A 16,754-nucleotide genomic window follows, 5' to 3' on the forward strand; every position below is an offset into this window, starting at 1 on the left:
GAATTAAAAAAAATATTTGTCCAGATATTGTGAACAACCTGGGAGAAAAATCATTGGGCTATTAAAACAAGTTATTTTTTTAATTTTCTTTGAACACTTTTGTTTATTAGTTTCAAAAATATTGGCACAAGGCAATTTGACTGACCATGAAGAATCATCCAAGTGGGCAACGAAGGACCTTTTCGCTTTTCAATTGGCGAGGCAAGGTGGTACGCAGTGAGGGCGGACAGGGTGAGCGGTGAGGTTAGAGAGGGTGAGCGGAGGGTGGACAGGGTGACCGGCGAGGACGGACAGGGTGAGCGACGAGGTTAGAGAGGGTGAACGGAGGGTGGACAGGGTGATCGGCGAGGGCGGACAGGGTGAGCGGAGGGTGGACAGGGTGAGCGGAGGGCGGACAGGGTGAGCGGAGGGTGGACAGGATGAGCGGAGGGTGGACAGGGTGAGCGGCGAGGGCGGACAGGGTGAGCGGAGGGCGGACAGGGTGAGCGGAGGGTGGACAGGGTGAGCGGAGGGTGGACAGGGTGAGCGGAGGGTGGACAGGGTGAGCGGCGAGGGCGGACAGGGTGAGCGGAGGGCGGACAGGGTGAGCGGAGGGTGGACAGGGTGAGCGGAGGGTGGACAGGGTGAGCGGTGAGGGTGGACAGGGTGAGCGGTGAGGGTGGACAGGGTGAGCGGAGGGTGGACAGCGTGAGTGGCGAGGGTGGACAGCGTGAGCGGAGGGTGGACAGGGTGAGCGGAGGATGGACAGCGTGAGCGGAGGGTGGACAGGGTGAGCGGAGGGTGGACAGGGTGAGCGGAGGGTGGACAGGGTGAGCGGAGGGCGGACAGGGTGAGCGGAGGGCGGACAGGGTGAGCGGAGGGCGGACAGGGTGAGCGGAGGGCGGACAGGGTGAGCGGAGGGCGGACAGGGTGAGCGGAGGGCGGACAGGGTGAGCGGTGAGGTTAGACAGGGTGAGCGGAGGGTGGACAGGGTGAGCGGTGAGGTTAGACAGGGTGAGCGGAGGGTGGACAGGGTGAGCGGAGGGTGGACAGCATGAGCGGAGGGTGGACAGGGTGAGCGGTGAGGTTAGACAGGGTGAGCGGAGGGTGGACAGGGTGAGCGGAGGGCGGACAGGGTGAGCGGAGGGTGGACAGGGTGAGCGGTGAGGTTAGACAGGGTGAGCGGAGGGTGGACAGGGTGAGCGGAGGGTGGACAGGGTGAGCGGCGAGGGTGGACAGGGTGAGCGGAGGGTGGACAGGGTGAGCGGTGAGGGTGGACAGGGTGAGCGGAGGGTGGATAGGGTGAGCGGAGGGTGGACAGGGTGAGCGGTGAGGGTGGACAGGGTGAGCGGTGAGGGTGGACAGGGTGAGCGGTGAGGACGGACAAGGTGAGCGGTGAGGGTGGACAGGGTGAGCGGAGGGTGGACAGGGTGAGCGGTGAGGGTGGACAGGGTGAGCGGTGAGGACGGACAAGGTGAGCGGTGAGGGTGGACAGGGTGAGCGGAGGGTGGACAGGGTGAGCGGAGGATGGACAGCGTGAGCGGAGGGTGGACAGGGTGAGCGGTGAGGACGGACAGGATGAGCGGAGGGCGGACAGGGTGAGCGGAGGGTGAACAGGGTGAGCGGAGGGTGGACAGGGTGAGCGGTGAGGGTGGACAGGGTGAGCGGTGAGGGTGGACAGGGTGAGCGGAGGGTGGACAGCGTGAGTGGCGAGGGTGGACAGCGTGAGCGGAGGGTGGACAGGGTGAGCGGAGGATGGACAGCGTGAGCGGAGGGCGGACAGGGTGAGCGGAGGGCGGACAGGGTGAGCGGAGGGCGGACAGGGTGAGCGGAGGGCGGACAGGGTGAGCGGAGGGCGGACAGGGTGAGCGGAGGGCGGACAGGGTGAGCGGAGGGCGGACAGGGTGAGCGGAGGGCGGACAGGGTGAGCGGTGAGGTTAGACAGGGTGAGCGGAGGGTGGACAGGGTGAGCGGTGAGGTTAGACAGGGTGAGCGGAGGGTGGACAGGGTGAGCGGAGGGTGGACAGCATGAGCGGAGGGTGGACAGGGTGAGCGGTGAGGTTAGACAGGGTGAGCGGAGGGTGGACAGGGTGAGCGGAGGGCGGACAGGGTGAGCGAAGGGTGGACAGGGTGAGCGGTGAGGTTAGACAGGGTGAGCGGAGGGTGGACAGGGTGAGCGGAGGGTGGACAGGGTGAGCGGCGAGGGTGGACAGGGTGAGCGGAGGGTGGACAGGGTGAGCGGTGAGGGTGGACAGGGTGAGCGGAGGGTGGATAGGGTGAGCGGAGGGTGGACAGGGTGAGCGGTGAGGGTGGACAGGGTGAGCGGTGAGGGTGGACAGGGTGAGCGGTGAGGACGGACAAGGTGAGCGGTGAGGGTGGACAGGGTGAGCGGAGGGTGGACAGGGTGAGCGGTGAGGGTGGACAGGGTGAGCGGTGAGGACGGACAAGGTGAGCGGTGAGGGTGGACAGGGTGAGCGGAGGGTGGACAGGGTGCGCGGAGGGTGGACAGGGTGAGCGGAGGGTGGACAGGGTGAGCGGTGAGGACGGACAGGATGAGCGGAGGGCGGACAGGGTGAGCGGAGGGTGAACAGGGTGAGCGGAGGGTGGACAGGGTGAGCGGTGAGGGTGGACAGGGTGAGCGGTGAGGGTGGACAGGGTGAGCGGAGGGTGGACAGCGTGAGTGGCGAGGGTGGACAGCGTGAGCGGAGGGTGGACAGGGTGAGCGGAGGATGGACAGCGTGAGCGGAGGGTGGACAGGGTGAGCGGAGGGCGGACAGGGTGAGCGGAGGGCGGACAGGGTGAGCGGAGGGCGGACAGGGTGAGCGGAGGGCGGACAGGGTGAGCGGAGGGCGGACAGGGTGAGCGGAGGGCGGACAGGGTGAGCGGAGGGCGGACAGGGTGAGCGGAGGGCGGACAGGGTGAGCGGTGAGGTTAGACAGGGTGAGCGGAGGGTGGACAGGGTGAGCGGTGAGGTTAGACAGGGTGAGCGGAGGGTGGACAGGGTGAGCGGAGGGTGGACAGCATGAGCGGAGGGTGGACAGGGTGAGCGGTGAGGTTAGACAGGGTGAGCGGAGGGTGGACAGGGTGATCGGCGAGGGCGGACAGGGTGAGCGGAGGGTGGACAGGGTGAGCGGAGGGCGGACAGGGTGAGCGGAGGGTGGACAGAATGAGCGGAGGGTGGACAGGGTGAGCGGCGAGGGCGGACAGGGTGAGCGGAGGGCGGACAGGGTGAGCGGAGGGTGGACAGGGTGAGCGGAGGGTGGACAGGGTGAGCGGAGGGTGGACAGGGTGAGCGGCGAGGGCGGACAGGGTGAGCGGAGGGCGGACAGGGTGAGCGGAGGGTGGACAGGGTGAGCGGAGGGTGGACAGGGTGAGCGGTGAGGGTGGACAGGGTGAGCGGTGAGGGTGGACAGGGTGAGCGGAGGGTGGACAGCGTGAGTGGCGAGGGTGGACAGCGTGAGCGGAGGGTGGACAGGGTGAGCGGAGGATGGACAGCGTGAGCGGAGGGTGGACAGGGTGAGCGGAGGGTGGACAGGGTGAGCGGAGGGCGGACAGGGTGAGCGGAGGGCGGACAGGGTGAGCGGAGGGCGGACAGGGTGAGCGGAGGGCGGACAGGGTGAGCGGAGGGCGGACAGGGTGAGCGGAGGGCGGACAGGGTGAGCGGTGAGGTTAGACAGGGTGAGCGGAGGGTGGACAGCGTGAGCGGTGAGGTTAGACAGGGTGAGCGGAGGGTGGACAGGGTGAGCGGAGGGTGGACAGCATGAGCGGAGGGTGGACAGGGTGAGCGGAGGGTGGACAGGGTGAGCGGAGGGTGGACAGGGTGAGCGGCGAGGGTGGACAGGGTGAGCGGAGGGTGGACAGGGTGAGCGGTGAGGGTGGACAGGGTGAGCGGAGGGTGGATAGGGTGAGCGGAGGGTGGACAGGGTGAGCGGTGAGGGTGGACAGGGTGAGCGGTGAGGGTGGACAGGGTGAGCGGTGAGGACGGACAAGGTGAGCGGTGAGGGTGGACAGGGTGAGCGGAGGGTGGACAGGGTGAGCGGTGAGGGTGGACAGGGTGAGCGGTGAGGACGGACAAGGTGAGCGGTGAGGGTGGACAGGGTGAGCGGAGGGTGGACAGGGTGAGCGGAGGGTGGACAGGGTGAGCGGAGGGTGGACAGGGTGAGCGGTGAGGACGGACAGGATGAGCGGAGGGCGGACAGGGTGAGCGGAGGGTGAACAGGGTGAGCGGAGGGTGGACAGGGTGAGCGGTGAGGGTGGACAGGGTGAGCGGTGAGGGTGGACAGGGTGAGCGGAGGGTGGACAGCGTGAGTGGCGAGGGTGGACAGCGTGAGCGGAGGGTGGACAGGGTGAGCGGAGGATGGACAGCGTGAGCGGAGGGTGGACAGGGTGAGCGGAGGGTGGACAGGGTGAGCGGAGGGCGGACAGGGTGAGCGGAGGGCGGACAGGGTGAGCGGAGGGCGGACAGGGTGAGCGGAGGGCGGACAGGGTGAGCGGTGAGGTTAGACAGGGTGAGCGGAGGGTGGACAGGGTGAGCGGTGAGGTTAGACAGGGTGAGCGGAGGGTGGACAGGGTGAGCGGAGGGTGGACAGCATGAGCGGAGGGTGGACAGGGTGAGCGGTGAGGTTAGACAGGGTGAGCGGAGGGTGGACAGGGTGAGCGGAGGGCGGACAGGGTGAGCGGAGGGTGGACAGGGTGAGCGGTGAGGTTAGACAGGGTGAGCGGAGGGTGGACAGGGTGAGCGGAGGGTGGACAGGGTGAGCGGCGAGGGTGGACAGGGTGAGCGGAGGGTGGACAGGGTGAGCGCTGAGGGTGGACAGGGTGAGCGGAGGGTGGATAGGGTGAGCGGAGGGTGGACAGGGTGAGCGGTGAGGGTGGACAGGGTGAGCGGTGAGGGTGGACAGGGTGAGCGGTGAGGACGGACAAGGTGAGCGGTGAGGGTGGACAGGGTGAGCGGAGGGTGGACAGGGTGAGCGGTGAGGACGGACAGGATGAGCGGAGGGCGGACAGGGTGAGCGGAGGGTGAACAGGGTGAGCGGAGGGTGGACAGGGTGAGCGGAGGGTGGACAGGGTGAGCGGTGAGGGTGGACAGGGTGCGTGGCGAGGGCGGACAGGGTGAGCGGTGAGGGTGGACAGGGTGAGCGGTGAGGGTGGACAGGGTGAACAGAGGGTGGATAGGATGAACGGAGGGCGGACAGGGTGAGCGGAGGGTGGACAGGGTGAGCGGTGAGGGTGGACAGGGTGAGCGGTGAGGGTGGACAGGGTGAGCGGTGAGGGTGGACAGAGTGCGTGGCGAGGGTGGACAGGGTGAACAGAGGGTGGATAGTGTGCACGGAGGGTGGACAGGGTGAGCAGCGAGGGTGGACAGGGTGAGCGGCGAGGGTGGACAGGGTGAGCGGCGAGGGTGGACAGAGTGAGCGGAGGGTGGACAGGGTGAGCGGAGGGTGGACAGGGTGAGCGGAGGGTGGACAGGGTGAGCGGAGGGTGGACAGGGTGAGCGGCAAAGGTGGACAGGGTGAGCGGCGAGGGTGGACAGAGTGAGCGGAGGGTGGACAGGGTGAGCGGAGGGTGGACAGGGTGAGCGGAGGGTGGACAGGGTTAGCGGCAAAGGTGGACAGGGTGAGCGGAGGGTGGACAGGGTGAACAGAGGGTGGACAGAGTGAGCGGAGGGTGGACAGGGTGAGCGGAGGGTGGACAGGGTGAGCGGCGAGGGTGGACAGGGTGAGCGGTGAGGTTAGAGAGGGTGAGCGGAGGGTGGACAGGGTGACCGGCGAGGGCGGACAGGGTGAGCGACGAGGTTAGAGAGGGTGAACGGAGGGTGGACAGGGTGATCGGCGAGGGCGGACAGGGTGAGCGGAGGGTGGACAGGGTGAGCGGAGGGCGGACAGGGTGAGCGGAGGGTGGACAGGGTGAGCGGAGGGTGGACAGGGTGAGCGGAGGGTGGACAGGATGAGCGGAGGGTGGATAGGGTGAGCGGCGAGGGCGGACAGGGTGAGCGGAGGGCGGACAGGGTGAGCGGAGGGTGGACAGGGTGAGCGGAGGGTGGACAGGGTGAGCGGAGGGTGGACAGGGTGAGCGGAGGGTGGACAGGGTGAGCGGCGAGGGCGGACAGGGTGAGCGGAGGGCGGACAGGGTGAGCGGAGGGTGGACAGGGTGAGCGGAGGGTGGACAGGGTGAGCGGTGAGGGTGGACAGGGTGAGCGGTGAGGGTGTACAGGGTGAGCGGAGGGTGGACAGCGTGAGTGGCGAGGGTGGACAGCGTGAGCGGAGGGTGGACAGGGTGAGCGGAGGGTGGACAGGGTGAGCGGAGGGTGGACAGCGTGAGCGGAGGGTGGACAGGGTGAGCGGTGAGGTTAGACAGGGTGAGCGGAGGGCGGACAGGGTGAGCGGAGGGTGGACAGGGTGAGCGGAGGGCGGACAGGGTGAGCGGAGGGTGGACAGGGTGAGCGGAGGGCGGACAGGTTGAGCGGAGGGTGGACAGGGTGAGCGGAGGGTGGACAGGGTGAGCGGAGGGCGGACAGGGTGAGCGGTGAAGTTAGACAGGGTGAGCGGAGGGTGGACAGGGTGAGCGGTGAGGTTAGACAGGGTGAGCGGAGGGTGGACAGGGTGAGCAGAGGGTGGACAGCATGAGCGGAGGGTGGACAGGGTGAGCGGAGGGCGGACAGGGTGAGCGGAGGGCGGACAGGGTGAGCGGAGGGTGGACAGGGTGAGCGGAGGGTGGACAGGGTGAGCGGAGGGTGGACAGGGTGAGCGGCGAGGGTGGACAGGGTGAGCGGCGAGGGTGGACAGGGTGAGGGGAGGGCGGACAGGGTGAGCGGAGGGTGGACAGGGTGAGCGGCGAGGGTGGACAGGGTGAGCGGAGGGCGGACAGGGTGAGCGGAGGGTGGACAGGGTGAGCGGAGGGTGGACAGGGTGAGCGGCGAGGGTGGACAGGATGAGCGGAGGGTGGACAGGGTGAGCGGAGGGTGGACAGGGTGAGCGGAGGGTGGACAGGGTGAGCGGAGGGTGGACAGGGTGAGCGGAGGGTGGACAGGGTGAGCAGCGAGGGTGGACAGGGTGAGCGGAGGGTGGACAGGGTGAGCGGCGAGGGTGGACAGGGTGAGCGGCGAGGGCGGACAGGGTGAGCGGAGGGTGTACAGGGTGAGCGGAGGGTGGACAGGGTGAGCGGAGGGTGGACAGGGTGAGCGGTGAGGACGGACAGGATGAGCGGAGGGCGGACAGGGTGAGCGGAGGGTGAACAGGGTGAGCGGAGGGTGGACAGGGTGAGCGGAGGGTGGACAGGGTGAGCGGTGAGGGTGGACAGGGTGAGCGGTGAGGACGGACAAGGTGAGCGGTGAGGGTGGACAGGGTGAGCGGAGGGCGGACAGGGTGAGCGGAGGGTGGACAGGGTGAGCGGTGAGGGTGGACAGGGTGCGTGGCGAGGGCGGACAGGGTGAGCGGAGGGTGGACAGGGTGAGCGGAGGGTGGACAGGGTGAGCGGAGGGTGGACAGGGTGAGCGGTGAGGACGGACAGGATGAGCGGAGGGCGGACAGGGTGAGCGGAGGGTGAACAGGGTGAGCGGAGGGTGGACAGGGTGAGCGGAGGGTGGACAGGGTGAGCGGTGAGGGTGGACAGGGTGCGTGGCGAGGGCGGACAGGGTGAGCGGCGAGGGTGGACAGGGTGAACAGAGGGTGGATAGGGTGAACGGAGGGCGGACAGGGTGAGCAGCGAGGGTGGACAGGGTGAGCGGAGGGTGGACAGGGTGAGCGGTGAGGACGGACAGGATGAGCGGAGGGCGGACAGGGTGAGCGGAGGGTGAACAGGGTGAGCGGAGGGTGGACAGGGTGAGCGGAGGGTGGACAGGGTGAGCGGTGAGGGTGGACAGGGTGCGTGGCGAGGGCGGACAGGGTGAGCGGTGAGGGTGGACAGGGTGAGCGGTGAGGGTGGACAGGGTGAACAGAGGGTGGATAGGGTGAACGGAGGGCGGACAGGGTGAGCGGAGGGTGGACAGGGTGAGCGGAGGGTGGACAGGGTGAGCGGAGGGCGGACAGGGTGAGCGGCGAGGGTGGACAGGGTGAGCGGAGGGTGGACAGGGTGAGCGGAGGGTGGACAGGGTGAGCGGCGAGGGTGGACAGGGTGAGCGGTGAGGTTAGAGAGGGTGAGCGGAGGGTGGACAGGGTGACCGGCGAGGGCGGACAGGGTGAGCGACGAGGTTAGAGAGGGTGAACGGAGGGTGGACAGGGTGATCGGCGAGGGCGGACAGGGTGAGCGGAGGGTGGACAGGGTGAGCGGAGGGCGGACAGGGTGAGCGGAGGGTGGACAGGGTGAGCGGAGGGTGGACAGGGTGAGCGGAGGGTGGACAGGATGAGCGGAGGGTGGATAGGGTGAGCGGCGAGGGCGGACAGGGTGAGCGGAGGGCGGACAGGGTGAGCGGAGGGTGGACAGGGTGAGCGGAGGGTGGACAGGGTGAGCGGAGGGTGGACAGGGTGAGCGGAGGGTGGACAGGGTGAGCGGCGAGGGCGGACAGGGTGAGCGGAGGGCGGACAGGGTGAGCGGAGGGTGGACAGGGTGAGCGGAGGGTGGACAGGGTGAGCGGTGAGGGTGGACAGGGTGAGCGGTGAGGGTGTACAGGGTGAGCGGAGGGTGGACAGCGTGAGTGGCGAGGGTGGACAGCGTGAGCGGAGGGTGGACAGGGTGAGCGGAGGGTGGACAGGGTGAGCGGAGGGTGGACAGCGTGAGCGGAGGGTGGACAGGGTGAGCGGTGAGGTTAGACAGGGTGAGCGGAGGGCGGACAGGGTGAGCGGAGGGTGGACAGGGTGAGCGGAGGGCGGACAGGGTGAGCGGAGGGTGGACAGGGTGAGCGGAGGGCGGACAGGTTGAGCGGAGGGTGGACAGGGTGAGCGGAGGGTGGACAGGGTGAGCGGAGGGCGGACAGGGTGAGCGGTGAAGTTAGACAGGGTGAGCGGAGGGTGGACAGGGTGAGCGGTGAGGTTAGACAGGGTGAGCGGAGGGTGGACAGGGTGAGCGGAGGGTGGACAGCATGAGCGGAGGGTGGACAGGGTGAGCGGAGGGCGGACAGGGTGAGCGGAGGGCGGACAGGGTGAGCGGAGGGTGGACAGGGTGAGCGGAGGGTGGACAGGGTGAGCGGAGGGTGGACAGGGTGAGCGGCGAGGGTGGACAGGGTGAGCGGCGAGGGTGGACAGGGTGAGGGGAGGGCGGACAGGGTGAGCGGAGGGTGGACAGGGTGAGCGGCGAGGGTGGACAGGGTGAGCGGAGGGCGGACAGGGTGAGCGGAGGGTGGACAGGGTGAGCGGAGGGTGGACAGGGTGAGCGGCGAGGGTGGACAGGATGAGCGGAGGGTGGACAGGGTGAGCGGAGTGTGGACAGGGTGAGCGGAGGGTGGACAGGGTGAGCGGAGGGTGGACAGGGTGAGCGGAGGGTGGACAGGGTGAGCAGCGAGGGTGGACAGGGTGAGCGGAGGGTGGACAGGGTGAGCGGCGAGGGTGGACAGGGTGAGCGGCGAGGGCGGACAGGGTGAGCGGAGGGTGTACAGGGTGAGCGGAGGGTGGACAGGGTGAGCGGAGGGTGGACAGGGTGAGCGGTGAGGACGGACAGGATGAGCGGAGGGCGGACAGGGTGAGCGGAGGGTGAACAGGGTGAGCGGAGGGTGGACAGGGTGAGCGGAGGGTGGACAGGGTGAGCGGTGAGGGTGGACAGGGTGAGCGGTGAGGACGGACAAGGTGAGCGGTGAGGGTGGACAGGGTGAGCGGAGGGCGGACAGGGTGAGCGGAGGGTGGACAGGGTGAGCGGTGAGGGTGGACAGGGTGCGTGGCGAGGGCGGACAGGGTGAGCGGAGGGTGGACAGGGTGAGCGGAGGGTGGACAGGGTGAGCGGAGGGTGGACAGGGTGAGCGGTGAGGACGGACAGGATGAGCGGAGGGCGGACAGGGTGAGCGGAGGGTGAACAGGGTGAGCGGAGGGTGGACAGGGTGAGCGGAGGGTGGACAGGGTGAGCGGTGAGGGTGGACAGGGTGCGTGGCGAGGGCGGACAGGGTGAGCGGCGAGGGTGGACAGGGTGAACAGAGGGTGGATAGGGTGAACGGAGGGCGGACAGGGTGAGCAGCGAGGGTGGACAGGGTGAGCGGAGGGTGGACAGGGTGAGCGGTGAGGACGGACAGGATGAGCGGAGGGCGGACAGGGTGAGCGGAGGGTGAACAGGGTGAGCGGAGGGTGGACAGGGTGAGCGGAGGGTGGACAGGGTGAGCGGTGAGGGTGGACAGGGTGCGTGGCGAGGGCGGACAGGGTGAGCGGTGAGGGTGGACAGGGTGAGCGGTGAGGGTGGACAGGGTGAACAGAGGGTGGATAGGGTGAACGGAGGGCGGACAGGGTGAGCGGAGGGTGGACAGGGTGAGCGGTGAGGGTGGACAGGGTGAGCGGTGAGGGTGGACAGGGTGAGCGGTGAGGGTGGACAGAGTGCGTGGCGAGGGTGGACAGGGTGAACAGAGGGTGGATAGTGTGCACGGAGGGTGGACAGGGTGAGCAGCGAGGGTGGACAGGGTGAGCGGCGAGGGTGGACAGGGTGAGCGGCGAGGGTGGACAGAGTGAGCGGAGGGTGGACAGGGTGAGCGGAGGGTGGACAGGGTGAGCGGAGGGTGGACAGGGTGAGCGGAGGGTGGACAGGGTGAGCGGAGGGTGGACAGGGTGAGCGGCAAAGGTGGACAGGGTGAGCGGCGAGGGTGGACAGAGTGAGCGGAGGGTGGACAGGGTGAGCGGAGGGTGGACAGGGTGAGCGGAGGGTGGACAGGGTTAGCGGCAACGGTGGACAGGGTGAGCGGAGGGTGGACAGGGTGAACAGAGGGTGGACAGAGTGAGCGGAGGGTGGTCAGGGTGAGCGGAGGGTGGACAGGGTGAGCGGCGAGGGCGGACAGGGTGAGCGACGAGGTTAGAGAGGGTGAACGGAGGGTGGACAGGGTGATCGGCGAGTGCGGACAGGGTGAGCGGAGGGTGGACAGGGTGAGCGGAGGGCGGACAGGGTGAGCGGAGGGTGGACAGGGTGAGCGGAGGGTGGACAGGGTGAGCGGAGGGTGGACAGGATGAGCGGAGGGTGGATAGGGTGAGCGGCGAGGGCGGACAGGGTGAGCGGAGGGCGGACAGGGTGAGCGGAGGGTGGACAGGGTGAGCGGAGGGTGGACAGGGTGAGCGGAGGGTGGACAGGGTGAGCGGAGGGTGGACAGGGTGAGCGGCGAGGGCGGACAGGGTGAGCGGAGGGCGGACAGGGTGAGCGGAGGGCGGACAGGGTGAGCGGAGGGTGGACAGGGTGAGCAGAGGGTGGACAGGGTGAGCGGAGGGTGGACAGGATGAGCGGAGGGTGGATAGGGTGAGCGGCGAGGGCGGACAGGGTGAGCGGAGGGCGGACAGGGTGAGCGGAGGGTGGACAGGGTGAGCGGAGGGTGGACAGGGTGAGCGGAGGGTGGACAGGGTGAGCGGTGAGGGTGGACAGGGTGAGCGGTGAGGGTGTACAGGGTGAGCGGAGGGTGGACAGCGTGAGTGGCGAGGGTGGACAGCGTGAGCGGAGGGTGGACAGGGTGAGCGGAGGGTGGACAGGGTGAGCGGAGGGTGGACAGCGTGAGCGGAGGGTGGACAGGGTGAGCGGTGAGGTTAGACAGGGTGAGCGGAGGGCGGACAGGGTGAGCGGAGGGTGGACAGGGTGAGCGGAGGGCGGACAGGGTGAGCGGAGGGTGGACAGGGTGAGCGGAGGGCGGACAGGGTGAGCGGAGGGTGGACAGGGTGAGCGGAGGGTGGACAGGGTGAGCGGAGGGCGGACAGGGTGAGCGGTGAGGTTAGACAGGGTGAGCGGAGGGTGGACAGGGTGAGCGGTGAGGTTAGACAGGGTGAGCGGAGGGTGGACAGGGTGAGCGGAGGGTGGACAGCATGAGCGGAGGGTGGACAGGGTGAGCAGAGGGTGGACAGGGTGAGCGGAGGGCGGACAGGGTGAGCGGAGGGTGGACAGGGTGAGCGGAGGGTGGACAGGGTGAGCGGCGAGGGTGGACAGGGTGAGCGGCGAGGGTGGACAGGGTGAGCGGAGGGCGGACAGGGTGAGCGGAGGGTGGACAGGGTGAGCGGCGAGGGTGGACAGGGTGAGCGGAGGGCAGACAGGGTGAGCGGAGGGTGGACAGGGTGAGCGGAGGGTGGACAGGGTGAGCGGAGGGTGGACAGGGTGAGCTGCGAGGGCGGACAGGGTGAGCGGAGGGTGGACAGGGTGAGCGGTGAGGACGGACAGGATGAGCGGAGGGTGGACAGGGTGAGCGGAGGGTGGACAGGGTGAGCGGTGAGGACGGACAGGATGAGCGGAGGGCGGACAGGGTGAGCGGAGGGTGAACAGGGTGAGCGGAGGGTGGACAGGGTGAGCGGAGGGTGGACAGGGTGAGCGGTGAGGGTGGACAGGGTGAGCGGTGAGGACGGACAAGGTGAGCGGTGAGGGTGGACAGGGTGAGCGGAGGGCGGACAGGGTGAGCGGAGGGTGGACAGGGTGAGCGGTGAGGGTGGACAGGGTGCGTGGCGAGGGCGGACAGGGTGAGCGGTGAGGGTGGACAGAGTGCGTGGCGAGGGTGGACAGGGTGAACAGAGGGTGGATAGTGTGCACGGAGGGTGGACAGGGTGAGCAGCGAGGGTGGACAGGGTGAGCGGCGAGGGTGGACAGGGTGAGCGGCGAGGGTGGACAGAGTGAGCGGAGGGTGGACAGGGTGAGCGGAGGGTGGACAGGGTGAGCGGAGGGTGGACAGGGTGAGCGGCAAAGGTGGACAGGGTGAGCGGCGAGGGTGGACAGAGTGAGCGGAGGGTGGACAGGGTGAGCGGAGGGTGGACAGGGTGAGCGGAGGGTGGACAGGGTTAGCGGCAACGGTGGACAGGGTGAGCGGAGGGTGGACAGGGTGAACAGAGGGTGGACAGAGTGAGCGGAGGTTGGTCAGGGTGAGCGGAGGGTGGACAGGGTGAGCGGCGAGGGCGGACAGGGTGAGCGACGAGGTTAGAGAAGGTGAACGGAGGGTGGACAGGGTGATCGGCGAGTGCGGACAGGGTGAGCGGAGGGTGGACAGGGTGAGCGGAGGGCGGACAGGGTGAGCGGAGGGTGGACAGGGTGAGCGGAGGGTGGACAGGGTGAGCGGAGGGTGGACAGGATGAGCGGAGGGTGGATAGGGTGAGCGGCGAGGGCGGACAGGGTGAGCGGAGGGCGGACAGGGTGAGCGGAGGGTGGACAGGGTGAGCGGAGGGTGGACAGGGTGAGCGGAGGGTGGACAGGGTGAGCGGAGGGTGGACAGGGTGAGCGGCGAGGGCGGACAGGGTGAGCGGAGGGCGGACAGGGTGAGCGGAGGGCGGACAGGGTGAGCGGAGGGTGGACAGGGTGAGCAGAGGGTGGACAGGGTGAGCGGAGGGTGGACAGGATGAGCGGAGGGTGGATAGGGTGAGCGGCGAGGGCGGACAGGGTGAGCGGAGGGCGGACAGGGTGAGCGGAGGGTGGACAGGGTGAGCGGAGGGTGGACAGGGTGAGCGGAGGGTGGACAGGGTGAGCGGAGGGTGGACAGGGTGAGCGGTGAGGGTGGACAGGGTGAGCGGTGAGGGTGTACAGGGTGAGCGGAGGGTGGACAGCGTGAGTGGCGAGGGTGGACAGCGTGAGCGGAGGGTGGACAGGGTGAGCGGAGGGTGGACAGGGTGAGCGGAGGGTGGACAGCGTGAGCGGAGGGTGGACAGGGTGAGCGGTGAGGTTAGACAGGGTGAGCGGAGGGCGGACAGGGTGAGCGGAGGGTGGACAGGGTGAGCGGAGGGCGGACAGGGTGAGCGGAGGGTGGACAGGGTGAGCGGAGGGCGGACAGGGTGAGCGGAGGGTGGACAGGGTGAGCGGAGGGTGGACAGGGTGAGCGGAGGGCGGACAGGGTGAGCGGTGAGGTTAGACAGGGTGAGCGGAGGGTGGACAGGGTGAGCGGTGAGGTTAGACAGGGTGAGCGGAGGGTGGACAGGGTGAGCGGAGGGTGGACAGCATGAGCGGAGGGTGGACAGGGTGAGCAGAGGGTGGACAGGGTGAGCGGAGGGCGGACAGGGTGAGCGGAGGGTGGACAGGGTGAGCGGAGGGTGGACAGGGTGAGCGGCGAGGGTGGACAGGGTGAGCGGCGAGGGTGGACAGGGTGAGCGGAGGGCGGACAGGGTGAGCGGAGGGTGGACAGGGTGAGCGGCGAGGGTGGACAGGGTGAGCGGAGGGCAGACAGGGTGAGCGGAGGGTGGACAGGGTGAGCGGAGGGTGGACAGGGTGAGCGGAGGGTGGACAGGGTGAGCTGCGAGGGCGGACAGGGTGAGCGGAGGGTGGACAGGGTGAGCGGTGAGGACGGACAGGATGAGCGGAGGGTGGACAGGGTGAGCGGAGGGTGGACAGGGTGAGCGGTGAGGACGGACAGGATGAGCGGAGGGCGGACAGGGTGAGCGGAGGGTGAACAGGGTGAGCGGAGGGTGGACAGGGTGAGCGGAGGGTGGACAGGGTGAGCGGTGAGGGTGGACAGGGTGAGCGGTGAGGACGGACAAGGTGAGCGGTGAGGGTGGACAGGGTGAGCGGAGGGCGGACAGGGTGAGCGGAGGGTGGACAGGGTGAGCGGTGAGGGTGGACAGGGTGCGTGGCGAGGGCGGACAGGGTGAGCGGAGGGTGGACAGGGTGAGCGGAGGGTGGACAGGGTGAGCGGTGAGGACGGACAGGATGAGCGGAGGGCGGACAGGGTGAGCGGAGGGTGAACAGGGTGAGCGGAGGGTGGACAGGGTGAGCGGAGGGCGGACAGGGTGAGCGGAGGGTGGACAGGGTGAGCGGAGGGTGGACAGGGTGAGCGGAGGGTGGACAGGGTGAGCTGCGAGGGCGGACAGGGTGAGCGGAGGGTGGACAGGGTGAGCGGTGAGGACGGACAGGATGAGCGGAGGGTGGACAGGGTGAGCGGAGGGTGGACAGGGTGAGCGGTGAGGACGGACAGGATGAGCGGAGGGCGGACAGGGTGAGCGGAGGGTGAACAGGGTGAGCGGAGGGTGGACAGGGTGAGCGGAGGGTGGACAGGGTGAGCGGTGAGGGTGGACAGGGTGAGCGGTGAGGACGGACAAGGTGAGCGGTGAGGGTGGACAGGGTGAGCGGAGGGCGGACAGGGTGAGCGGAGGGTGGACAGGGTGAGCGGTGAGGGTGGACAGGGTGCGTGGCGAGGGCGGACAGGGTGAGCGGAGGGTGGACAGGGTGAGCGGAGGGTGGACAGGGTGAGCGGAGGGTGGACAGGGTGAGCGGTGAGGACGGACAGGATGAGCGGAGGGCGGACAGGGTGAGCGGAGGGTGAACAGGGTGAGCGGAGGGTGGACAGGGTGAGCGGAGGGTGGACAGGGTGAGCGGAGGGTGGACAGGGTGAGCGGAGGGTGGACAGGGTGAGCTGCGAGGGCGGACAGGGTGAGCGGAGGGTGGACAGGGTGAGCGGTGAGGACGGACAGGATGAGCGGAGGGTGGACAGGGTGAGCGGAGGGTGGACAGGGTGAGCGGTGAGGACGGACAGGATGAGCGGAGGGCGGACAGGGTGAGCGGAGGGTGGACAGGGTGAGCGGTGAGGGTGGACAGGGTGCGTGGCGAGGGCGGACAGGGTGAGCGGCGAGGGTGGACAGGGTGAACAGAGGGTGGATAGGGTGAACGGAGGGCGGACAGGGTGAGCAGCGAGGGTGGACAGGGTGAGCGGAGGGTGGACAGGGTGAGCGGAGGGTGGACAGGGTGAGCGGTGAGGGTGGACAGGGTGCGTGGCGAGGGCGGACAGGGTGAGCGGCGAGGGTGGACAGGGTGAACAGAGGGTGGATAGGGTGAACGGAGGGCGGACAGGGTGAGCAGCGAGGGTGGACAGGGTGAGCGGCGAGGGTGGACAGGGTGAGCGGTGAGGGTGGACAGGGTGAGCGGAGGGCGGACAGGGTGAGCGGAGGGTGGACAGAGTGAGCGGAGGGTGGACAGGGTGAGCGGAGGGTGGACAGAGTGAGCGGAGGGTGGACAGGGTGAGCGGAGGGTGGACAGGGTGAGCGGAGGGTGGACAGGGTGAGCGGCAAAGGTGGACAGGGTGAGCGGCGAGGGTGGACAGAGTGAGCGGAGGGTGGACAGGGTTAGCGGCAAAGGTGGACAGGGTGAGCGGAGGGTGGACAGAGTGAGCGGAGGGTGGACAGGGTGAGCGGCGAGGGTGGACAGGGTGAGCGGAGGGTGGACCGGGTGAGCGGAGGGTGGACAGGGTGAGCGGAGGGTGGACAGGGTGCGTGGCGAGGGCGGACAGGGTGAGCGGCGAGGGTGGACAGGGTGAACAGAGGGTGGATAGGGTGAACGGAGGGCGGACAGGGTGAGCAGCGAGGGTGGACAGGGTGAGCGGCGAGGGTGGACAGGGTGAGCGGTGAGGGTGGACAGGGTGAGCGGAGGGCGGACAGGGTGAGCGGAGGGTGGACAGAGTGAGCGGAGGGTGGACAGGGTGAGCGGAGGGTGGACAGAGTGAGCGGAGGGTGGACAGGGTGAGCGGAGGGTGGACAGGGTGAGCGGAGGGTGGACAGGGTGAGCGGCAAAGGTGGACAGGGTGAGCGGAGGGTGGACAGGGTGAACAGAGGGTGGACAGGGTGAGCGGAGGGTGGACAGGGTGAGCGGAGGGTGGACAGGGTGAGCGGAGGGTGGACAGGGTGAGCGGAGGGTGGACAGGGTGAGCGGAGGGTGGACAGGGTGAGCGGCGAGGGTGGACAGGGTGCGTGGCAAAGGTGGACAGGATGAGCGGCGACCAA

Source organism: Pristiophorus japonicus, chromosome 8 (assembly GCF_044704955.1).
Source record: "Pristiophorus japonicus isolate sPriJap1 chromosome 8, sPriJap1.hap1, whole genome shotgun sequence".
Lineage (NCBI taxonomy): Eukaryota > Metazoa > Chordata > Chondrichthyes > Pristiophoridae > Pristiophorus > Pristiophorus japonicus.